General features: G+C 45.2%; 1 long non-coding RNA gene across 1 annotated transcript; it reads right to left on the minus strand.

Annotated features, from left to right (window-relative positions):
* Positions 1-19966: 19966 nt before the first annotated feature.
* LOC143729807 (uncharacterized) lies at positions 19967-21004 on the minus strand. Its single transcript, XR_013200078.1, has 2 exons — positions 20384-21004; positions 19967-20185 (listed from the first exon to the last, which is right to left on the minus strand). It is a non-coding gene; the product is annotated as an uncharacterized LOC143729807 (long non-coding RNA).
* Between the last annotated feature and the right edge of the window lie 4825 nt (positions 21005-25829).

Genomic DNA, 25829 nt, shown 5'->3' on the forward strand with positions numbered 1-25829 from the left:
AGAGAATACACATATGACCCGAAGGAAGCATATGGAAAACACTGGGGTGTCCAGCCGCAGGTGGAATATTTCAACCCCAGGGGTGGCAAGGTGGCTTGCCAAGGGAAAGACACACGCTCAGAGAGGCTTACAGTGGAAATACACATGTGGGGGTCGCTCAGAGGAGGGACCATGCACACGGGAGGCACCTAGCCGACGCGCAGGCAATAGACACTGGCGCCGACGTCAGGAGTGCTGGAGGAGCTCAGGGCTTTCGGAAAAGCTCACCTGAGGAAAATATCGCACGTATCCAGTCCGTGGAGTGGAATGGCGAGCAAGCGAAGACACCTGAGCGGGTCCGGTACTAGCTGGTTGAAGCGAGTACATGAGAGGACACAGGCTCCACTCGGAGATTATAGAATCTGGCGAATGTGTTAGGTGTCGCCCAGCCTGCAGCTCTGCAGATGTCTGTTAGCGAGGCGCCATGCGGCAGAGCCCAAGAGGACGCCACACTCCGGGTGGAGTGGGCAGTCACACCAAGGGGGCACGGTCGACCTTGCTGCTGGTAAGCCAAAGCAATGGTGTCCACTATCCAGTGAGACAACCTTTGCTTGGAGAGAGCCTTTCCCTTCAGCTTCCCACCATAACAGACAAAGAGCTGGTCTGAGGTCCTGAAACACTGCGTTCTGTCTACATAGGCGCGGAGAGCGCGTACTGGACAGAGCAGTGCCAAGGCTGGGTCTGCCTCCTCCGAGGGCAGCGCTTGCAGGTTCACCACCTGGTCCCGAAAGGGAGTGGTAGGAACCTTGGGCACGTATCCAGGCCGGGGTCTCAGGATCACATGAGAGGAAGCCGGCCCAAATTCCAGGCACGCTTCGTCAACGGAGAATGCGTGCAGGTCCCCAACCCTCTTGATGGAGGCCAGTGCAGCCAGGAGCGCTGTCTTCATAGACAGGAACTTAAGCTCGACTGATTGCAGGGGCTCAAAGGGAGCACTCTTCAGGGCAGTTAGAACCACTGAGAGGTCCCAAGAGGGAACGAGAGGAGGACGAGGAGGATTTAGTCTCCTCGCTCCTCTCAGGAACCTGATGACCAGGTCGTGCTTCCCCACCCGCGTCCCCGAACTGGTCCCAAATCAGCTGAACCGACTGGGGATGGAGTCGCCATTCTCCAGGGAGGGGCTGAAGCCGTGAGAGCTCGTCGGCTGCACAGTTCAGCGCTCCGGGAATGAAGATGGCTCGAAGCGACCTCAGATGCTTCTGACTCCATAGGAGGAGGTGGCGAGCGAGTTGTGACATACGGCGGGAGCGTAGACCACCTTGATGGTTGATGTACGCCACAGTGGCGGTATTGTCTGAACGGACTAGTACGTGTTGACCCCTGAGCAACGCCCGGAAGCGGTGCAGGGCAAGGCGTACTGCCAACAACTCGAGGCAATTGACATGCCACAGCCGCTGGGGTCCTGTCCAGGAGCCCGCAGCAGCATGTCCATTGCACATGGCGCCCCAGCCCGTGGTGGAGGCATCTGTTGAGACAACAACATGCCGGGAAGCTCGTGCCAGGGGGACACCGGCCCTGAGAAAACCGAGGTTCGCCCACGGGGTGAAGAACTGACGGCAGGTCGGAGTAACTGGTACTCGGAACGTGCCGTGTTGCCATGCCCACCTCGGGACTCGGTCGCGAAGCCAAAGCTGAAGCGGTCTCATATGAAGCAATCCGAGCGGCGTGACCGCGGCTGCAGATGCCATATGCCCCAGGAGCCTCTGAAAAAGTTTCAGTGGAACCGCACTCTTGCCCTCGAATTGTCTTAGGCAAGTCAGCAGTGACTGTGCGCGCTCGCTCATAAGCTGCGCGGACATGGCGACCGAGTCGATGTCCATACCGAGAAAAGAGATCCTCTGCACGGGGCAAAGTTTGCTCTTCTCCCAGTTGACCCGAAGGCCCAGACGGGCTAGGTGCCGAAACACTAGGTCCCTGTGCTCGCAAACCTGATCTCGAGAGTGAGCTAGGATCAGCCAGTCGTCGATATAACTCAGGATGCGAACCCCTTGTTCTCGAAGGGGAACAAGGGCCGCCTCGACGACCTTCATGAAGATGCGAGGAGACAGGGCTAGCCCGAAAGGGAGAACCGCGTACTGGTATGCCTGCCCCTCGAAAGCAAACCGGAGGAACGGTGTGTCGAGGAAGAATGGAGACATGAAAGTAGGCGTCCTTCAGGTCGATCGCTGCAAACCAATCCTGGGGCCGTATGCATTCGAAAACGCGTTTGGCGGTGAGCATCTTGAACGGCATCCGGTGAAGGGAGCGGTACAGCACGCGCAAGTCCAGGATTGGCCGTAACCCACCGGTCTTCTTGGGGACAATGAAGTAAGGGCTGTAGAAGCCGGACCTCATCTCGGCTGGAGGGACAGTCTCGATTGCACCCTTCGCCAGCAGGGTGGCAATCTCTGCTCTCATGATAGGGGCATTGCCACCAACCAAAGTGGAGCGGACTCCCCAGAAGCGGGGAGGAGACCGTGCGAACTGAATCGCATAGCCGAGCCTGACGGTACGCACGATCCAGTGGGACAGACGGGGAAGCTCTAGCCAGGCTCCCAGGAACTGAACCAACGGGATCATGCGAGCCACAGGCGTCCCCCCGGAGGGGCAGCGAAGCGGAGTAACTGGCCCAGATGTGGACGGCATAGCGGCCCGGAGAGGGGGCACAGTTAGCAACCGCGCCCTGGCAGAGGGGGCCAGGGGAGGACCAGGCTGGTCGTCCCGCGGGGGCCTGCTCTGCCAGGGGTCTGGCGACAGAGGGGGACAGCGGCGAAGCGGTCTGTGGACGGCACGCCATGTCAACCACCTCTGGGACAGAGGGGGACGAGGAGAGCACGGCTTGTGGGCGGCGCTCTGTGACGTCCGAGAACTCTGTGCTCAGAGACGGGAGAATCAGCTCTTTGGAGAATAAGGATTCTTCCCCGGCCCTCCCCGGGGAAAGGAGTGGTCCTGCTACCAACTCCTGGAAAGAACTGAGTCCCATCTCTGAGGAGCCCAACTCAAGAGCGCCGCTTAACCCGGCGTGTAGCGGGGTGCGGGGCTGGAGAGGACTGTGGCGTCCGACCGCGGCCTCCAGAGCCGACCCGGGTGAACGGGCGGGGTGGGAGCCGCGGGGGGGCGCCCTCGGCAGTGGGCAGACCGAGGGATCTGAGCGGACGGCGGGGCCGTCGGGACAGAATCAACCTCAGTCTGCTCCATCGCCGAGGTGCCCGTCTCACGAGCGCCGCTTAACCCGGCGTGTAGCGGGGGGCGGGGCTGGAGAGGGCTGTGGCGTCCGCCCGCGGCCCCCAGAGCCGGCCCGTGAACGGGCGGGGTGGGAGCCACGGGAGGGCGCCTTCGGCGGTGGGCAGACGAGGGATCTGAGCGGACGGCGGGGCCGTCGGGACAGAATCAACCTCACTCTGCTCATGGGCGGCTGAGAGCTGTTGGGCAAGCCCTCAACCGCACCGCCGAAGAGGCCGACCTGGGATATGGGAATGTCGGACAGACGGGTCCGCGCGACATCCAGCACATCAGACAGGTTCAGCCACAGACTGGTGAGCATCACCTGACCCAGGGAGCGTACGGCCACTTTCGTCGCTCAGAGAGCAAGGTCAGTGGCGGCGCGCAGCTCAGTGAAGAGCCCTGGGTCGGTCCCGCCCTCGTGCAGGTCCATGAGCATCTGGGTCAGGTGGACCAGCAGAATGACCATGGCATGCAGTGAGGCGGCTGCCAGTCCCGTGGCGCTATAGGATCTCGCCACAAGCGTAGACGAAAAACTACAGGCCACGGGCGGGTGCTTAGGATTGCGCCGAGAAGAAGCACTCTGAGGACACATAGCATCGCAACAGAGCGTTCAGCCGGGGGAACCCCAGTGTACCCATGGGCAGCGGCCCCATCGAGGGGAGGAAAGGCGGATGAGATCAGCGAGCGGTCCCGAGAAGACAAGGGGGTCTTCTTGGACTTCGAGATCTCATCATGCACGTCCGGGAAGAGAGGAATTGGGGTTTGCCGTGGACGAGGGTCGGCGGCCTTACCCAAAACCCATCGTCCCAGGAAAGCATGGTCGTCATCTCCGGATCAGACTCAGGCACAGCCGTATGCACACCGGAAGGTGGCAGCTGTGACGAGCCCTCACTTCCAGAAGACTCAAACCCACCTAGTGATGCTGCAACAGACATGGCATCTTCCTCTGTAGCTTCAACTGAAACACGCGGGCCACCAGAGGGTAGACTCGCGGGAATCAGCAGTTCACTAGCGGGCACCGTCATTGAAGAGGGGGGCTGGGGACACGGACACATAGTCGGCGCCTAGATCCAGACCGTAACCCTCAGGTCACCCTGGCCACCAGCCGAAGATCGGGGGGTGGATGAGGGGACTCTCACTCTTGCGAGTTCACCGAGTCTCGACCTATTTATGACGCGATGATCACGTTCCCAGCGAGAACATGAGTCACCCACGAGCGCTGTTCAAGCCTGATCAAAGCCCAAACACACTAGACAGCGCTCGTGCCCATCAGAGTCCGATACCAGTCCGCTGCAACCAGAAATGCACGGGCGAGCCGTCTTTAAAAAGACGTGCCACGTGTAAGCTCTTTTAGTGAGAGAAAACTCAAGTGTTGAAGCACCCGGGGAGAAACGCACCGACTGGCAGACCACTGCAACAGATCAGCAGGAAGCACGCTCTCGCCGTAGATGGCCGTCACACCAACACTCGAGGTACTCGTTTGTAAAGCTGACAATTCAGAGATGGCTTGTGGAGAGAAGAATACACTTGGCTCCGAAGCGAAAACATATCTGCTTGCTGCCGGCTTCCTCCTTTTATACCCACGAGGTGGGGCGGAGTTACGCCATGCAAATTCCGCAGACCCATGGCATTTCTTTGCCATTGGCTCGTTTTGTAATACTCGAAGTTGATTGGCTTTCTAAGCGAAACCCCATTCGTCGTCATCCGACGTAACTCGGAGTGACAACGAAAGGGAACATGCACAGTTGTCTTACTATATTGCGGAACAGAGGCGTCAGAATGCAATTCTACGCAGCGCACTGCAAATGACAACTCTCCCACGACACAGACCCCGCCGCCACCGTTGCTGCTTTTGGACGAGACCCGGTCGGACCGCTAGTTGGTGGGACAGCTTTGAGAACGAAGTGGTTGTTGCTGAAGAATGGAGAGACAATTTTCGATTGTCGAGGACATCACTGTTGACTTTGAGTGAGCTGCTTCGCCCGCACATTGAAGGGCAGACAACTGTAATTAGATCGCCTGTCAGTGTTGTCAAAAAAGTTGCCTGTCATGTATTTGTCTCTTGTTTTGTGTGCAGACACATGGCCGGTTGTTTTGGGCTATGTGTTAGCATTGTCTTGTTTTACCTCGTTTCCTTGCTAGTTAATGTTGTATCAGTGTCACCTGTGATTGTGATCACATGTCCTTACCACGCCCCTTGTTCCCTCGTTAGTATTGATGTTCATCAGTGTCACCTGTACCTTTGTGATTGTGTTCTATGTAAGCTTTCGGTGTTTGTTCCTCAGTGCTGGTTCGTCTTGTTAACATTCGGTTCTGTGAGTACTGTGATCTGTCTGTGAATGTTCTAGTTCCGTTTTATTTTCAAGTCTAGTTATTGTCTTAGTTACTGATTGTTTGCCCCATTGTGGGTCTTTGTTTTCCGGTTATAAATAAACCGTGTTTTGTGAAAGTTTATGTCTGCGCTTGGGTACTATTTAGCGTAACGTGGCATTGCCTGCACACTACTATTTAGCAGACGAGGGGTGATTACGAAAAACGGCAAACGCCTTTGGATTATCAAGAAAGGTGGTGTCGAAAATAGTAAGGCATGTATGTAAAGCAATTACTGTCCACTTGGGCCCTGTGTTTATACAGTTACCTGTCACTGAGTCCAAAGTAAAGGAACTTGTAGTGGGGTTTCACCGAGCCCATGGCATTCCCGAGTGCATTGGTGCCGTGGATGGGACCCATGTGGAAATAAAGCAGCCATCTACAAATGCTATGGATTACTTGAACAGAAAGGGGAGGTTTTCTCTTAACATACAAGACACATGTGACTACAAATATTAATTTATTGATGTCATAGTCAAATGGCCAGGTATTGTCCATGAAGCCCGTATGTTTGCAAATTCAATGCTGAACACACATTTGAAAAATGGCACGATCCCCTCCTCAAAAAAACAATTTCTAGAACATGAGGAGTCCATTCCAGTTTTTCTTCTTGGGGACCCAGTGGATCCTTTGCTTCCCTACCGGATGAAGGAGTATGCAAATGGTGGAAGCACTGTTCAGGAACAGTATTTTGGACTCTCCTTATGTCGATCCAGAATGGTTATTGAATGTGCCTTTGGCAGACTGAAAGGACAATTTGGAGCATTGAGAAGGGTGATGGACATTAATTTAAACGACCTTCCCTTTGCCATCTATGCCTGTTTTGTGCTCCGTAACTACTGTGAGGCCACCAGGACGAGACGAGAACAGAATCAATGAGACAATTCAGCATGACAAGGACAACCAGCCAGACACACAGACTTATTTCAGAGCCGACTGCATCACAGCAGAAGGGAAAAGGGTCAGGAAAGTTCTTACTGAATTTCTTGATCCATAAAAGGGACTTCTATCTGTTGGCCACTGAGGCCACAGTCTTCTCTGCCTAGTACATGAGGGTGTGTTACATGCCAGTCAAATCTGCTTATGGTCTATAAAGTGTAATCCTGAACATGTGCAAAACTTTTAAGTGCCTTAAGTTAAAAGTTGTTGTTTTGTTGCAGGAAATCAATTAAGGCAATTTTATATGAAAATTATGTATATGGTTGTCATGTCCTTGTGAGTTTACAGCAAGCATCTACACAGCATTGTCTTTATTCTGTCTCTCTATGTTCCACAGTATTGTATTAGTTCGCTGGTGCATTTCTTTATCTTCCCTCTAGGGGTCAGTATCTCCTTTAGTGTTTTTTGGGGGTTCTACTTCTATTATACACTCACCTAAAGGATTATTAGGAAAACCATACTAATACTGTGTTTGACCCCCTTTCGCCTTCATAACTGCCTTAATTCTACGTGGCATTGATTCGACAAGGTGCTGAAAGCATTCTTTAGAAATGTTGGCCCATATTGATAGGATAGCATCTTGCAGTTGATGGAGATTTGTGGGATATACATCCAGGGCACGAAGCTCCCGTTCCACCACATCCCAAAGATGCTCTATTGGGTTGAGATCTGGTTACTCTGGGGGCCATTTTAGTACAGTGAACTCATTGTCATGTTCAAGAAACCAATTTGAAATGATTCAAGCTTTGTGACATGGTGCATTATCCTGCTGATTCAGCCACATTGTTGGGACTGAATCAGCCACTGCACAAAAAGTCACAACCTGCCTGAGTACTGTTTCAGCACAATTTAACAAATTAACTTCAGGAGCATTACCAGTGTCAAGACTGGTAACTTAAAGAATAAGCTACTGGCATGACCTGACCTCATAACTTAAAAGTAGGCGGGCTACCTTTGCAGAAAATCTTTCGTACAACAAACTTAAAGGTGTTGACAGTCTATTATAAACAAAACAGACGTTATTTTCCACATACAATATTGAAGCCTTCCTTACAACAAATGTAACACATTTAACACCTCAAAAACAGGTTTACTTCAACAGTCTTTGAACACAAAGTGAAAGTATAATAAAAAATAAAACAAATATAAAATATAAAGATGCAGCCCAAACAACATCTTTCTAATGTTTTTTTGTCAAGAACTTCAAATGTCATCCTGAAAAAGTGCTTGTGTGAATGAAAATCATCTGAATCCCTGCACAAGTGAGGTAGAGCCAGGTGTGTGTGGTGACACACTTACGGTAGTGTTGGGTGGAGATGTGGCAGGTGTAGTGTTGGATGGTGGTGCAGATGCATACACGTGTCCATAAGGACCCCTGGTTTGGTATGGTGACATGTTGAATGGTTGCATTGAGTGGATGCATTATAACTTGTCTAAGCAGTGAAAATCCATCTGCAATTGAGCTTGTCAGACTCTCAAGACTGGTAGTAATTTCCTGAAATTTTCAGATGCTTGCTTCTCTGACATCTCCATCATGTCCAGAATTATTTTTTTCACCTGGATGTCTTCCTCGGCTGCATGCAGCAACTGCGTCTCAGCTGGAAGCTTTCTTTTAAGTCTGTCCTGTTTGTGTCCTTTGAGTTTTGCCTGGAAAAGATTAAAATAATTATTTCAAACATACATAAGAAAGTTTCAACTACATAGGCCAAGATGATAAAATGTTACAACCAAGTTAGCCACATGACCATCACAACATACCATTGGTGGAATAAAGCTAAGTACATTTACATTGTACTTAAGTACAGTTTTGTGTAACTTGTGTTTTGAGTATTTCCAATGTCTAGTACTGCAGTTTTAGATCATCGGTACCCACCAGTATAAGCACTTAAGATGATCCCTGCCTTTACCAGTTGCAACATTAACATGATGAACACATTAACACATTGATAAGTTATCCAGTAATAAAATATCTGTTTTCTGAAATTAATTCAGCATTTTTTCTTTTGGTACTTAGTATCTTTTCATGCTTTTGTTGAAACGTATATGCTTATACCTTTCTACTTTTACGATTTTTAATGCAGGACTTTTATTGTGTCCTAGAACAGTGTACCTTTCTACTGTGCTATTGGCAACCAACTCTTGCATATTGTACCTTTAAGTAGAGCTCTCCTCTCCTTCACCAATGAGGGGGCCAAATTGCTGCCATCAGAGTCTTGAAGTTGATCAGACACAGGAGACATTTCCGCAGCCGAGAGATCAAGTGTAGATGAAGATGCAGAATCTGAACTGCGATGAGAGGCTGTATCAACATCCGTCGTTTCTATTCCGGATGAATGGTAGTCTTTGCAGGAGAACCACTCCATATCTGCTCACATAGTTCAACTTCAAAGTAAAGTAGAACCACTCTGCCATGGCCGCTTTTCCGACCAGAATCCACAGCTTGCCTGTATTTACCCCGTATCGCCTTAAGCTTGTTGGTGATGATGGTCCTGGTTATATCCTCTTTACGATGAGGAAACTCTTGGGACGTCTCAGAAGGGGACTGCTCTAGGAACAGCGCTAGGATGTCGGCGTACTTGGACTGGCAAGACTCCCAGTCCACATTTTCCTCAGTTTTTCTAACTTTGTATTCACATGTGACATTAAGGAAAAATTCAACTTCATCATCAGTCCAAACATATGACTCTCCCTTTCCTCTGTGCGCCATGTTGTTAGCCTACCGGAACCAGTAATAACTTTTTGTTAGGCTTCTGATTGGCCAACGCGGCTTTACGGTTAGGGTTATATCGCCGCCTGCTGGTGTGGCATGCTCTTTACAGCGCTTGATAGCGCGCTATAGAGTTTTCATGTAGACAGATTTTTTTTTTAAACCTAGCATGTGTGGACGGGATTTTTTTTTTTTAAACGCAGGAGGTAAAACTCTGGTTAGAAAAATACCCGTGTCCGTGTGGACTAGGTCTTACAGTCAATCTGACTTGTGTCTGATGTGTTAATCATGTTAAATCAATTATTAAAGGGGAATTATAGATTATTCAGAAGTTAAACTGGTTTACGCATGACACTGGACAAACTACACTGGCACGATCATCCACCACTTTTGTGGAAATGTTAGGCACTGCTGTATCAGACAGAGAGTAATCTCTAGGCTCCTGTAACAAATGAAATGCTCATTTTAAATTTTGACAATAGTAAATTTTACTTCATATTTTGTTTACTATGAGTGAAATGAAGACATTATTAAAAAAATGAAATTGACCTTACTGATTCACAATCACTGATGTCGATACAGCCAGCCGCTGAACAGCCGTATCTGAGACATTCAGTGCAGAGCTCTCGTCATCTTCTCCAACTCTTTTGCAGAGTATGGTAAAGAGGAGATGTCTAGAGTATTCTGCATAGGCATGATATACAGACAGCCCTTTCCTACAGTTTTGATGAGATAAGACCCTGTGTATCCTTCAGCTTCCGATGCAACAGTGTTCACCTTCCGCTGACCTGATTCACCTAAGTGAAAAAGATCAGAAGCCATTATCATCTATTTATATCAAATAAATGTTTCAGAAATTAATGAATTTCTATTTCACTCTAACATTGATAGCCAAGGTAAACAAACTAAGACAAACTAATTTTGTGAGTACTTTTAAAGCTGTCTTACCTGCAGTACCGCTGCTAGACATTTTGGTGCCCTAAGCATAATTCCTTTATGGTGCCCCCCGCCCCCGAAAAAAAAAAAAAAAAAACGTTTATTTTTGCCGGTTTAACTTTAACTTTTTAACGCGCAATCAAACGGAACACTGAGGCGGCGGCGGCACCATCGTTACTTTCTAGAGCAATTAAATACTCTTGTTCCGCCTGTCTTGTTATATACATCCCTAAAAAGTGCCTAATAATATTTCTATAATGAAATAATATCGGCACTATAAATATTATGACTATGATATGATGATTGATTTTTCATTAGGCTATTTTTGGTGCCCCCCTCAGCACTTGGTGCCCTACGCACAGCGCGTGATGCGCGTGGTGGGAGCGGCGGCGCTGCTTACCTGTACTTTTAGCAGAGATGCCACTCAAAGTAAGTGATGTGTAAAGTTGAAGTCACAATAAAACTTCATCAAATATCAACCAAGTTATCTTATCAACAGCTTTATAAAGCATCCAGGCTCCCTTCAATGAGTCCATTTTTGTATACATCTCCAACAATAGTTTAGATATTTGGAGGTATTAACCACCTCAAGCTTTATTAAAACAAGACTGGCTACATAAAAACAATCAGAAAATTAAATATAAAGCGAGACAAATGATATATAGTGAGCCTAATTAAGCTGAATGTATACATTTTTCAAATGTCTTAATATGCCAGCTTTTAATGACCAGTAATATCGAAAAGGGTCCCTTTGTATGTAAAACCTGAAGTGAAAGTGAAAGGTGATGGCCAAGTATGGTAACCCATACTTGGAATTTGACCTCTGCATTTAACCCATCCAAGTAAGTGCACACACATTATGAGCAGAGTAGTGAATAGTGAACACACACACATACTGCAAACGTGGATACACACACCCGGAGCAGCGGGCAGCCTTGAGTGGCGCCCGGGGAGCGATTGGGGGTTAGGTGCCTTGCTCAAGGACACCTCAGTCATATTCCTGCCGGTACTGGAATCGAACCAGCAACCTTTGGGTCACCAGTCCAACTCTGTTACCATTAGGCCATGACTGCCCTAATCCTCAAGTTTATCCGATCCTCAAGGGTCGGAAGTGCCAGACCTCAGAGGTCAGCAATAGTCCCCCGTCCTAAACCAGCCTGTGCAAGTAACAACTCATCCGAGGCTTTTGGGGTCCTTTCAACGCTTTTATTTAGCAGGAAAAACTGGATTGGCGTTGACCTGGCGGGCCTTTTTTTAGGAGTAGGGATAAAGCCTTTTCGTCCCTTGAACAGACAAGGGAATGCTCTGGGAGGAAAAACTGATATGTCAATGGTATAATATTCAATCAGTCTTGAAGCTTAATACCAAAGGGCTCATCTAAACTGCCCATTACAGGGCAGTTATAACTTATAAATGTTTAGGAAGTTATGCTTGAGACTTATGCCTAAGGTTTGCTTTATGCTACTTGAGGATTGCTACTGTAAGGTATTTTAACGTAATGTCATATGTCTTGATGTTACGTCTTTAAATTACGTATCTTATTATTATTATTTGTCTACCAGTACTTTGTTAGCACATACTTAAAATGTCAGACAGAATGAGAATTAATAGTTTAAATTCTTATAATGTGAACTATAAAATTGGATTATTTGATAGATCCAAACCTGGCCGTAATCTGGTCCACTTCCTGCCGCAAGAACACTAAGGGTCGGCTGTGGTCTCATTGCAGACTGATGCTGTGTCCTCCTGCTCTCTGAACTTGCCCTTCATCTGTTCAAACCATTCAACACTATACCAAAGCCTTTGTGTCTACTAATCAAAGCAATATTATTATGGCCAGTGGTAATCATTACATTCAATGTAAGACAGGTGTGCAATGTAATGAAATGTTCAATGAAATGCTACACAACACAATTAACTTACCCATCCGTGATGGTGAGCTTGACTCTCTAGTTAGGGCACTGCGTAAAAGGGACACAACATGCATGGGAACATTCTGCAACTCTGCCTAATGTAAACTAATAGAGAAAGCATCATTAGCCCAAATTTGAGAACAAAGTAGCAAGAAAACCACATGTTAAAAGTCTGAAGTAGTATTGTAATTATTCCACTGTTAATCTATTAAAAAAGTACTGGCCAAGTTTCTTGCTACTAGTCTATTTAATCAATGCACTAAATGTGCAAGTATTTCAGATACATTTTTTTTTACAACCACTACATACATAAAGCATAGTAATATGTGTATGCTTATTGTGGTTAGCTGCAAGCTAGTTAGTTAACTGGCTTCATAGAATACTGAACAGAAATCGTGTCTTACTATGGTCAGCTAATCTGCACCTTTACAATGTTTTCAAACAAGTAAGTAGACATAACATAATGTGTCAAAATAAAATTTTAATTTGGCAATCACTATACCTCTCTTTGATTATCCATCTTGCCGAATCTTGCTCGTTATTAACAGCTCTGGGTCATGCCTTTGCCATTCTTGATTGAAAATCACAGGCGTCCAATCACAACTGACTTCCGTAAAAGGGGAAGTAACCAATGACATTTGAGGTTATAAAAACAGTAAGCCCCGCCCCTCGACTGCCAAAAATAAAACTTTTCGAGTGAGCAAAAGCAGCAGGTGAGAGCAGATCGAGCGCGAGAGCGTGGGAAATGATCATGGGCTTGCTGTGATATGGCAAGTCAAGAGGGTCAGAATTGCACTATAGATTAATCGCGTTTACAACCAAACGCCGTCAAATACGCGAAACACGTCAATGACGCCGTTTTCGACGGCGTTTTAGTGTGCATGAAAAGCGCCGCTTTATCGACCTTTCATCTCGCCATATGACGGTGTAAAAAACGCTGTTTTGGTTGCACAGAGTGCGTGTTATTTTACGGTGTTTTATCAGTTTGATTACGATTATCATGTCATTGATTCAGTTCAATTCGATATCTCGATGCATTACAATGCACTGCATCCTCAATTTTAAATTTGACTTCAAAATTGATATGTGCGTGCGCGCGTGTTCGCCAGTTCGGGAAGTTGCAGTGACGGAAACCGTGACATTCCAGTTTAAGTTTCAAGGGAGTAAAGCCTGTTTATGCCATTAAGAAAATGAAATTCTGTCAAATCAATTTTGTTTGAAATGAAGTGTCCTTTTCGTTCTGACATCGGAAGCTTCTTCCATTTTTAATGCAGTTTCTGACACCTTGTGGGTAAAATCGGTAATGCAATGTATTGCGTCATCATCGTCATCCATTTTGTAGAATCAGCGCACAAACAACTATGCAGTCATCAAGCCTCTTAAAAAGGAATATTTCAGGCAAATTGTTCAAATAGTATCTGTTCCTGTACAATATCCCTCAAACAGGATATCCCAACAGGCTGAACCATGCGCAATAACTTTTAAATGCCTCGTGCGCTCCAGATGAATAGTTCCATAATGGACATGCATCCACCAAGCGCCTCCATACAATCGCTTAATCCTTTGATGTTGATGATCTTCAATTAATCCTTGTTAGAGAAAACAGTAATCCCAAAAGTCTATAATGCGTTTAACGATCGTCCTTCAAAAGCAAAGTTTTAGCGATCATCCTTTGAGAGCAAAGTTTTTTGACTAGATGTAACGGTACCTTATGTACCATTCGTTCAAAGCAAATAGTTTGACGTGACGAACTCATCCAAGTCGTTATATTCCTTTTTCATTCTTGTTTATTTTGTACTTCAAAGCAAGAATAACCTTTTAACTTTATATAACAACAAAATATTGAACGACGGTCAAAAAACTGTATCGCTCCGTCTCTTGCTACTATCCACCACCCGGATATGACGTCTTAATTCCCTCATCTGTTAGCAAGGACATAACAAAAGCCTAAATAATTATAGTATATACCTAAATAATAAATATATTATTATTATATAACTTAATCTTTGTAAAAAATACAAGTACAATGATTAATAATCTAACAACACTTAAATATTATCAAATTTGCACAATGTATATTATGGCTCTAATACAGTCAATATTAAAGATATTAAGGTTATATTTTCACAGAATGTTCTTTACATTATGTAGGAATTATTTTATGTGAAAATCCATGTATAAAACATATTGCAGTTTTAAGAGGCATGACAACATTTAGCCCTTACATACACATATGCATATACATACATACACACTTAATATAAGCACACCTACACCCATACTCGCATATATACACATAAATAAAAAGAAAGGACAAAAAGTATCCCGCATATTTAGGTATATAAAACAAAAGTCCAGTCACACATGAGGAAAACATTTACAGCAACAGTTTGCTTACAAGTAAGTAAAGAGTTATTTTTTGAAGGAACGCAAGGAAGCGGCAGATCTTAGCGACCCAGGCAGGATATTCCAGTCTGAAGGGGCTTTTAATATAAAGACACGTCTACCACTCTCTTTGAATATGTTTGGCACAGTGATGGAGGATATTCAGTGTGTCTCAATCTATAGCTGGGTCTATATGGATTTAAATATTCCTTCAGGTAAGGAGGATAATCATAATACACACATTTATAAATGATCTGATACCAATTATACTGTCTTCTGGCTTTTGGTGATAATAAGTTCAGTGAGTCATACATTACACAGTGGTGAGTAATAAAAGAACACCTTAGCACAAATCTACATATATTATTGAAAGCAACATTAAATGCCTTTGATTCTGATGTGTTTTGATAGACAACATCCGCATAGTCTAATATGGGAAATATTAACTGTGACACAATTCTTAACCTAATCAGTTGAGTGATTAATAATTTACAGTTAATAGAGCGATACAATATTTGTAAATTACAACTCATCTTTTTTACAACAGAATTTACATGACGCCTAAAGAAGATTTGTGAGTCAAGCCAAAGTCCCAGATATTTAAGTTCATCAACTTCTACAAGTGGAGTATCGTCTAGGAATTTGAGTGAATGATTGTTATCTTGATTCAATGTAGCTGGTCTGGTGGGGAACAATATGCTATATGACTTTTTCTTATTTTATAGAAGATGGTTGGATTGGAACGAAGTTGAATAGTATTAAAGTTAGATTGCAATGAGGATTGAATCTTAGAGACAGACACATTAGATGTGTAGATCACTGTGTCATCTGCATATAGATAAATACAACAGTCTGAGCAAATTAGAGGAAGATCATTGATAAATAAAGAAAATAGAAGAGGCCCTAAGGAAGAGCCTTGAGGGGACACTTTTCTCCATTATTAAGGACTGTGATACACAACCATGAAAAGAGACACGCTGATGTCTACAGTGGAGATAAGAATTAAACCAGAGAAGAGAGTGTTTAGAAAGGCCTATCACATATAATTTGTCAAGCAGCATATAATGATCGACCATATCAAAGGCCTTAGTGAGATCTATAAATATTGCACCAGTCGACATGTTATTGTCTAGGGAAGATTAAACATCATTGGTAAATTTTAGAAGAGCAGTAGTTGTAGAGAAGTTTGGTCTGAAACCAGATTGATTTGGTGACAAAATATAAAAATCATTAATATATTTGAATAATTGTTTAAATATTAGTTTTTCAAACACTTTTGCTATACTACTGATGTACCTACTGAAATAGATCTGTAGTGGTTGAGATCAAGTGCATCGCCACCTGTATTGGTGTAACTCTGCCAGACTTCCACATTAATGGAACCACAATAAATCTGATAAAGGAAATCCCAGTACATGAGACATGAGCTTAATAAACGTAATCTCTAGTACCCTTACCTGACGTTAGTTCAGAGATTGCCTGCTGAACATCAGTAGGATTTATTGTAGCAAATGAAAAGGAGCTGTTATGCTCATCTGTCACCCTAGAGTAGGAGAAATTAGAAAATTGTGAACTACAAATAGAGGAAAAGTGTTGGTTAAAAGCACTGGCAACCACCGAAGGATCACTGATAATATCATTGTTAACTTTAATTTTGGTAGCAATGCTTTTAGTAGAATTGTTGAATAAAGAATTAAAACTTTTCCAAAACTTAGGATAATTGAAGTTATTAGACAGAGAATCTTTATAATAACTGATTTAGCATTTCTTGTTTTAGTCGTACACGTATTTATTAATTGTTTATATACAGCCTTTGACAGGCGGTACTTTTCCCATGCCTTATCTCTTTGTTTCAGGAACCAATCAGACTCAGCATCCCTCACCACACAACATCACTCTCCCCAGAATACTAATCACCCGCACCTGTTCACAATCAGCAAGTCCCATAAGAACACTCACCACAGCCTCAGTCTTTGTCAAGCCTCCAACGGGAACAGACCATTACTCACCGTCCTCTGAAGTCTCTGATGCAACCAGTACCCCCTGCTAAGTAAACATATACTCACCTGTGAATTACTAACCTCTGTATCCTTGTTCTGCTGTCTTCAGAAATCCAGTCTGAATCCATGTTTCCTGGGACCCGGTGTTCATCTGAACTTCCTGTGTTCACGCGTAGTTTACTAGCTTGAGACTGCATTTGAAAGAGAAGTGACAAGTATTAATGAACTGTGACTGCTTGACATCAACTAACCTGAAGATAACCTGCTCACCTGTAGTCTGCCCCGCACATTGTGATCTTCACCGAATCTGCACCTGAACCTTGAATACTCACCTTTGCATTTGTATCACATTTAATAAAACTGTGTTTGGATTCACTTACCTCTGTCTCCGTGCCTGTATCCTGACAATATCCAAGGAGCATGTTTATCAATTACTTTAAGAACTTCCGTATAGAGAAAATTCCAAGCATCTTCAACAAAATGAATAAGGTGAAACCTATTCCAATTTAAATCTAATAAATCTTGGATAAACTCACTGTTAAGATATTTACTCTGCCTTACCCTGATTACCTTGGGCGGTAGGCGAGGTAATCTAATTTTCCATAAACAGAAAATCATGGAATGATCACTAAAGCAATCGGGTAGAACACAAGATTCAGTAATACTGTTAGAGTGGGTGACCAAAATCCAGTCCAACAAAGATTTGGATCTGTGGTCAACCCAAGTAGGTTCTCTAATTAGTTGAGTCAGATTTAAGCTTTCAAAGAAATTTCTGTCATTTAGAAATGAACGACCAAACCAGTTAATGTTAAAGTCACCAAGGATAATCATCTCGTTTGAGCTATCCACAGATTTAATAGTAGTGCCTATGCAGTGTATTGACTCTCTAGGGGAGTTTGGAGGTCAATAGATGTTCCCTGTAGTCAGCTGTTTATTTACGTGAAAACTAATTTGAACAAAAAGACATTCAAAGTATACAGGGTTTTCCCTAGAGGCTATAAACTCGGCTAATAAATTTGAGAAGACATAAGTGGCTACCCCATAAACAAAAAAAGATCCCAGCTCAAGTAGAGACTATAGTCTGCTATTATGAGGACATTTCTGTCTTTTTGTTATTTACTCATGTTGCTCAAAACCAGTTTGATATGATTATTTTTATGGTACAAAATAAGAAAACTTGAACAGACTGAACTTAAGTAATTATCCTGACAATCGTTCGCTCTGCTGCAGCTCCCAAATCTGGGTAACGCTTTAGATTACAGCCCGGAAAGTAAAACGAATTTACTGCTTAACTTTCAGTAATTATAGTATAACTATAAAGTACTTACATGTAAGTATGAGGGAATTGTTAAGTTTGGGGAATAAAGGGGAATCAACCAGGAGAATCAACAAATTATTTATACTCTTAAGTATTTTAGAACTAAGGGATACTTATACTACTATGATACAACAATATTACATTTGGGAGCAATTTAGTGAGAACATAAACTGCGTACCTTTTTGTAATAAAAGTGTACCAGGGTGCATATCTGTGCTTTATACAGTGATTTGTTTTGAAAGCAAAAGTTTTAAAAGTTTTATTTTGGGCTTTCGTGTTTCAAGAAAAGTATAAGTAAAACTATTGCATTTTTTTTCAATACTGGGGTAATATACTCCTGTTCCATGTAGTTTCAGGGTAAGCGCAATAAAAACACATCGTCAGTCTTTAGAGAGTTTCAGTTCAGTCTCAAATGATCAAGATGTTTTTCTTGCAAAATAAATCTGTTTCGTGTGCAAGAGGGGAAAACATCATCAGGTTAGACATATAATTCAGATCTTAAAGAGGCCATATTCTGCCGTTTCTCAAAGTCTTGATGTTGTTTTCAGTCTCTACTACAACAGGTTTTCCAGCTTGAATGTTGATTATTTCCCATTTTCTTCATTGTTGCAGTTCCTCTCTTCACACTTTGTCAGTGACATTCTGTTTAGTTCCTGTCTCTATGAAGCCCCTCCTTCTGAAAAACACACTGTGCTCTGATTGGTCGGCTGGAGCAGTGTGTTGTGATTGGTCAAAATTCAATCTAATTTTATTTCCTACCGTTTCGGAGAGCACGTTCATCTGCCAGTCGTGGGTCTTTCATGCGGAGACTCTCCTCATGTGTTTGCAATTTGAATATAATGATGCATTTAAAAGGTAATGGCTAAACGTATCTTTACAAAAGTTCACAATGCTGCTGCAGATGCAATATAATTTAGACAATGTTGAATAAATACCTTTATTCAGGTTACCCGTCAGGATATATACTGATAATTAATCACTCAAACCCCTCTAAATATCTCTACATAACCGGTGGACTCGCGCGTCCGAATCCTCGTCCAACGCGCGATGGGTTGTGGGCAATTTTAGCCGTTAGAGTGTGCATTGATCTGCACTTCGGATTCTGACCGGAAATAGAAGACCATCCGGGTATCTTTGGAACCCTCAACACAACAACAACATACTACGATTTGGGACGTACTAATTCTATTTTCGAATACTGTTTTGGACGGATAGTATGCGAATTGGGACTGGGCCTAACTAACTCAACCAGGCCCCGCCCCTTTATTCTGCGTATGAATTATTTGAATGAGGAATAAAATGATGACTCAAAAATTAAGTTTATTACAGCATAGCAGTGGCAAGGTACACGAAGCACCTGGGGTTCGTCAGCGTCAGAATGAACCCAGAACATCCAAATCTTAAACCTTTTATCCAGTTACAGTTTACCACTCTTAATGTAAATGAAGTTGCTCTTGTTGTAACAGCTGTGTTCTGCATGTTAATGGAGTTGAGACACCCCATTGACTGACAAGGGTTCTCGGTGTCCCACACCCATTCTCATTCTACAATTGACTACCATTTGCTCAGGATGTGATCAACCCAAATGGTGAAGAAACAATATAACTTCACTTCCATCATCTCTATGATAATTAAGCCATTTTGGGGATGAGCTCATTCTAAAATATATTTTGGAGTGGAATCTGGGTCGAGGCAGACTACAGTTTCTTACAATACCAACACACCCCGGCCTGTAGAGATTGGCCCTCAGTGGGACTCAGTCCTGTTAGTGCTGTCGGTTGAGTGATATGACACTGAAGTGCATGGGAAAGTATATTTCTTAAGATGAACCGCAACTCTCTGACACTTTTATTTCTCCCTGGATCAGGGTCAGTGCTGCTTGACCAGGTCTGTATTATTCTGATAGTTTTATCATTCTTTCAGAAACCAAAACAAAATGAAAAACAATGATTGAATGCTAAAGTTTCAATCATTAATGATATGAAGCTCTTTCTTCACACAGAACTCTTGAGTCATCTTTAAACTAGTTTAAGCACAAGTTGTGATGTGATTTACTCTCAACAAACCAGCTCAACATTTGTGATGAATAATCTGATGTTTTGGTTTGTTCATCAAGATGCAAATAAACATGTGAAAAAAAGGCAAACACCTTTCATTTTTAAAAGATTTAATTCAGCTGATTATCAAAAATAGACATTAATTCATGATTATTTTGTGTACAATTTTGTGCATTGAATTCCCAGCAAAAATAACGACGATGATATCAGATCTGTATCATTTATGCCATAATGTGAGATTTTGGTGTAAACTCACTGTCAGCTTTCACAGTTCGGCTCATAACTGCTACAAACGGCAGACAACACAATAGATACAGCTGTAAAAATAATTTAATTCATTACACAATTATAGGGTAAACAGCACACAAACCTGAAGCCATCACCGTTTGCTGGGATGCTTTTTCAGATTTGTTTGGTTTCTGACTCATATCACTACAGTACTATCAGTGGGATGTTTCAGGGTTATTTGTGTTTAATTTAAACTATTATTGAGAAAAATTAACTCAGACACATACCTCTGTTTCTCAGACGAGCTGAATTCCTGATGTAACGCACTGAATCCTTCAGGAATGATCTGGGATGTGTGATACCGTGTCATTCCTGTTACTGAACTGTGTGTGAACAGAACCAGATAAATCCATGTGAAGCAGAACAGATAAAAGTGAACCCAAAATGATGTTTCAATGTCAAAGGCAAATCTGTTTTCTCCAGCTGTGCTGGACGGGATGGCCAGTGGTTCTCTACGCCTGACCAACACAGTGTTCGAAGAACTTGATGCTCTTCATTAAACACAATAGTTATTTGGGGGGTGTTAATTGCATGCATATTAAATACTTAAATCTTTTAAGTCATCCCATGGCTCACTTGGAGGTCAGTGAACTGCAGACCCTGTTGGAGAACATCTGGACTGGCCTTACTTTAAATCACAAGAAATGCAGTTGGTTGTCATTGTAAAGTGACTCAAAATAACACAACATATATGTTTTAACAGTAATTTTTCATTACTAATGTCTCATGTCGTTCCACCAACTTTGTAAATACATAAATATAGAAAAACATCACATGTAAACAACAAGCTTCAAATATTAGAAGATTCATTGAAATTGCACACATGATTTCTCATAGGGAAAAACGAGTAAACAAGAGCTGGAAGAGAGTGAGGATGAGATGAATGCATTTCAGTTCTCTTTCATCAAGAAAGAGGAGCATTTAACCAACAAGATAAAAAATATAAAACGTCTCGGTTACGTATGTAACCCTAGTTCCCTGATAGGGAACGAGACGCTGCGTCAAACGCTGCGGGAACGCCCCTGCGTTGTGCGTCATGAAGCACGTATGGAATCAGCCCAATGGAGAGATGAAACGTCATAGGCGGGTGACGTCATCGACCAGGAAACTATAAAGCACCCCAAAAACACAAGCGCATTAGCTTCTGATAGGCTTGAAGGAAGCGCTAACGGGAGTGCCGGGAGTATGGCGGAGCGACGCAGCGTCTCGTTCCCTATCAGGGAACTAGGGTTACATACGTAACCGAGACGTTCCCTTTCAAGGGAACTTCGAGCTGCGTCAAACGCTGCGGGAACGCGAATACCCACGTCGCCATAGGACCAAATGACCGTCATGTGAGACTAGCGCACAGAGGACGAGAGCACCTGTGCCCCAGGGGTAGAGCTTAAGTCTAGGTCATAGAACTTAATAAAAGTATGCGGTGAAGACCATCCAGCCGCATCACAAACATCACTCAGGGAAACCCCCGACAAAAGAGCTTTAGAAGCAGCCATACTCCTGGTAGAGTGAGCTCGGACAACCAAAGGTGAAGGCTGGCCAGCCGACTCATAAGCAAGTGAGATAGCCTCAACCACCCACCTGCTCATTCTCTGTTTAGACGCCGGACACCCTTTCCTGGGTGGCCCGAAACATAAAAAGTTGTTCTGATTTCCTCCACAGGGCAGCTCTGTGGACATAAGCGTCTAATGCCCTAACAGGGCAGAGTGAATTAAGTTTCTCCTGGTCCGATGACATAAATGGAGGAGGACAGAAAGCCTGCAGAACCGTAGGTCTAACAATATTAGTAGGAACCTTAGGAACGTAACCTGGTCTAGGATGCAGAAAAGCTTTAACCATGCCAGGTGCAAATTCCAGGCACGAGGGTGAAACCGACAGAGCCTGCAAATCTCCGATTCTTTTTAGTGAAGAGATAGCAAGCAAAAAGATAGTCTTAAAAGTGAGAAACTTCTCGGGAACTTCTTCGATAGGTTCAAAAGGAGCTAGGGAAAGACCTTCTAATACAATGGCCAGATCCCAAGTCGGCACCCTCGTACGAACTGCTGGCCTCAGCCTCAAAGTGCCACGGAGGAAACGAGTTATAAGCGGGTGTCTCCCAAGAGAAACTCCACTGAAAGGGACGTGGTAAGCAGCTAGTGCCGCCACATACACCTTTAGTGTGGAGGGGGATAACCCTGTGGAGAAGCGCTCCTGCAGGAATTCCAGCACTGCACCCACTGGGCAGTTAACTGGGTCCTGCAGGTGTTCTCCACACCAAGAAGTGAAAAGTTTCCACTTCAAGGCATAAAGCTTCCTCGTGGATGGAGCTCTGGAGTTAAGAATGGTCTCAACAACCTCGGTTGAGAGACCGGAGTCTATGAGCTGGGCCCCCTCAGAGGCCAAGCCCACAGTTTCCACAATTCTGGGCGGGGGTGAAGTATCGTGCCCCCCGCCTGGGAGAGTAGATCCCTCCTGACCGGGAGCTCCAAAGGAGAACCGTCCAGGAGAGAAATCAGGTCCGCAAACCATACTCGGGCCGGCCAGAACGGGGCTACTAGTAGTAGACTGACCCCGTCCCGGCGGACCCTCTCCAGAACTCCTGGTAACAGAGCAATCGGGGGAAAGGCGTACAGACGTGACCTCGGCCACGGCTGCACCATAGCATCCAACCCCAGGGGGGCTGGAAGAGTGATGGAGAACCACCGATGACAATGAGTGGTCTCCTTGGAAGCGAATAGGTCCACCTCGGCGCGACCGAAACTCAACCAAAGGAGCTCCACCACCTCGGGGTGGAGTCTCCATTCCCCTGGCCTCGGCCCCTGCCTCGACAGGGAGTCTGCTACCACATTCAAATACCCAGGGAGATACATTGCTCTCAGAGATAGTAGCTTCCCTTGGGACCACAGGAGGATCTGACGGGCCAACTTGTAAAGCCGGCGAGACCGCAGGCCCCCCTGATGATTTATATAAGAGACCACCGACATGTTGTCTGATTGAACTAACACATGATGGCCTCTCAGGTCTGTTAGGAAGTGTTTCAGAGCCTGAAACACAGCCAACATCTCTAGACAATTTATGTGCCACGAAAGATGATGATCCTGCCACAGACCTTGGGCTGGGCGACCACTCATGACCGCCCCCCACCCTGTGAGGGAAGCATCCGTCGTTAGCGTTATGCGACGACAAAGAGCCCCCAGCACAGGACCTTTGGATAGGAACCAAGTTTCTCTCCACATGACCAGAGCACGAAGGCAGCGCCGCGTGACTTTGAACGTGCGGAGCGGATTTCCCCTCGGGGAGAATCCCTTGGTCCTGAGCCACCACTGTAGCGGTCTCATGTACAACAGGCCGCAAGGTATAACGTTGGACGCTGCTGCCATCAGACCCAACAGTCTCTGAAACTGCTTGACAGTGAGTAGCTGGCCTAGCTTCACTTGTTTCACAGCTGAGAGAATCGAAGCGATGCGGGTCGGAGAGAGTCGCGCCCGCATCGATACCGAATCCCAAACGACACCCAGAAAAGTGGTCTTCTGGGAAGGAGATAATACACTTTTCTTTGCGTTCAGCCTCAACCCCAACTTTCTGATATGAGCGAGGACGACATCTCGATGCCGAACCGCCATCTGCTCGGTCTGAGCTAAAATCAACCAATCGTCGATGTAATTGAGAATACGAATGCCCTGAAGCCTCAGAGGCACTAGTGCTGCATCCATGCATTTCGTGAAAGTGCGGGGAGATAAAGCTAGGCCAAACGGAAGAACCCTGTACTGGTACGCCTCGCCCCCGAAGGCGAACCTCAGGAACTTCCTGTGTTGTGGAAGGATGGACACATGGAAGTATGCGTCCTTCAGATCTATCGTGACAAACCAGTCCTCGGACCTGATTTGAGACACGATCTGCTTGATAGTGAGCATCTTGAATTTTAGCTTCCCTACCGAGCGATTCAATATGCGCAGGTCTAAAATTGGACGCAACCCCCATCCTTCTTTGGAACGATGAAATATCGGCTGTAATAACCTGACTCCAAACTGGGAGGAGGAACCCGTTCTATAGCCTCTTTTTGAAGGAGCGTTTTCACCTCTTGTTCCAATACCAGAGCCTGCTCGGGGCCCACCACTGTGTGCAGAACCCCTCTGAATTTTGGTGGACGACACCTGAACTGGATAGCATAACCCTTTTCTACTGTCTGCAGGACCCAATGAGATATTTTTGGAAGGCTTTTCCACTCTGCCAGAAATTCTACTAAGGGTACCAGCCTCTCGAGACTGGCCTCTGGTGTAACTTGAGCAGCAGACGCAGCGCCCTGTAACGGCGCACCGGCAGGGAACAACTGGTCTGACCGCTCTGAGACCCTCCTCAGAGGGAGCGAGCGTCCCTCGGGAAAGCGCTCGCTGGGATCGTCTGTGCCCCGGCATAAAGGCGGGGTTGACAGAACGAGCCCCTGAGGGCACCGAGGAGGAATGGGCACCGTAAAAAGAGGTGAACACCTTTCCGCCTCGGTGGGGACCACCCTCAGCATCCTGAACGGCTTGGCGTCAGGACTTCTTCTTAGCCGAAGCCTTCTTAGCCAATATAACTGTCCTCAGATCAGTTCTACTGGGAGAAGGCTTCGGCTGAGAGTGTCGCGGCTGAGCCCACTGTCCAGCAGGGGGAGCACGAGACGCGACACTCTGCCTCTGCTGCGCTCTATGTGATGAGCTCGAAGACGGCCGGGGCTGCTCCCGCCCAGCAGCCCCAGGGACATGAACTTTAAGGGGAAGAAACTTTTTAAAAGCTGCAGTTTGTTTCTTTTCTTCTTGGAATTTATCGATAACTGAATTCACAGCATCACCAAACAACCCCATGGGAGAAAGAGGAGCATCTAAAAGAAAAGCTTTTTCTCTCTCTTTAATATTAGTCTGATTTAACCACAAATGTCTTTCTGCGGCCACCAGAGCTGCCATAGAACGACCCATTAATTTGGCCGATTCTCTGGTGGCACGCAGGGATAAATCAGCAGCCTGACGCAGTTCGCGAACTACGTCAGTACTGACCTCCTCACTCTCACTCATGTCCCTTAGCAGATCAGCCTGGTATGCCTGCAAGATTGACATAGTATGCAGACATGACGCAGCCTGACCTGCTGCCGAATATGCTTTACCCACCAAAGCCGAAGTGTTTCTTAAAGGCTTGGTGGGTAATGCCGGTGCCTTAAAAGATGATGCTGCTTCGGGGGAGAGATGGCTCGCAAGTGTCTCTTCCACACGAGGCAAAGCACCATAACCATGAGCCTTGGCTCCCATAATATTAGCGTATGTTGAAGTCTGGGGACTAAACACTCTATATGACACCGGTTTTCTCCATGATTTCGACACCTCGGTGTGGAGATCATGGAAAAACGGCAGGCACCGGCGTGGAGGCTGCACACGTGACGGCAAAAATCTCTCATCCAACTTTGATTTAGAAACAGACTCCTGTCTAGTCACTGGCCATTCAATATTAAGTTTTTCAACAGCTCTTGTTAACACCTCCATAAGCTCATCACTCTCAGGAGTGTGGGGTGGCGAATCCTCCACATCTCCCTCAACACTAACAACATCAAGTTCCTCAGAACTGGATAGCTGCAGCATTGGTGCCTCAGCCCGAGCGGAAGAAACCGCAGCGCGTGCTTCCGAACCCGGGACTGAGGCACTGGATCTCACAGGTGAAGGGAGAGAT

The sequence above is a fragment of the Siphateles boraxobius genome, unplaced genomic scaffold (genome assembly GCF_051911475.1).
Source record: "Siphateles boraxobius isolate OS27281-9 unplaced genomic scaffold, OSU_SipBor_1 8, whole genome shotgun sequence".
In the NCBI taxonomy this organism is placed as follows: Eukaryota; Metazoa; Chordata; class Actinopteri; order Cypriniformes; family Leuciscidae; genus Siphateles; species Siphateles boraxobius.